We start from the raw sequence: 585 nt of genomic DNA, 5'->3' as shown, positions 1-585 counted from the left end.
TATGTTGCTTGTGCCACAGAAAAGCATCGCTTGTGAGTTTATCATTTTCCTTTAATGTTGCTTTCATTTAAAAAAGGTATTTGATATTTTGTTTGCGTAACTAACACCAGTTATGTTGCAGTTTGTGCACAGCTATTTGTATCATTTGTGCATGTATATTTGAGTGACATAACATTGTATTGTATGTTTATATCGTTTCAGTTTTACAGAATATAAAGTATTATTATATTTTATTATTATTATATTTATTATATTATTATTATTATTATATAATGTGTGTGCCCAACACAAATTGACAGATAGCGAACAGTCAAAGTGGAAAAATGAAGAGGCTGGAGTAAAGTTTTCGTTTTACTGTTGTCTTCAATATTTCTACTTTATATTCTGTAAAACTGAAACAGTATAAACATACAATACAATGTTATGTCACTCAAATATACATGCACAAATGACGATACAAATAGCTGTGCACAAACTGCAACATAACTGGTGTTAGTTACGCAAACAAAATATCAAATACCTTTTATAAATGAAAGCAACATTAAAGGAAAAAGATAAACTCACAAGCGATGCTTTTCTGTGGCA

Source organism: Festucalex cinctus, chromosome 1, assembly GCF_051991245.1.
Source record: "Festucalex cinctus isolate MCC-2025b chromosome 1, RoL_Fcin_1.0, whole genome shotgun sequence".
Classification (NCBI taxonomy): Eukaryota; Metazoa; Chordata; class Actinopteri; order Syngnathiformes; family Syngnathidae; genus Festucalex; species Festucalex cinctus.
The sequence above is the reverse complement of the archived record's forward strand: the minus strand, read 5'-3'. Positions refer to the sequence as shown.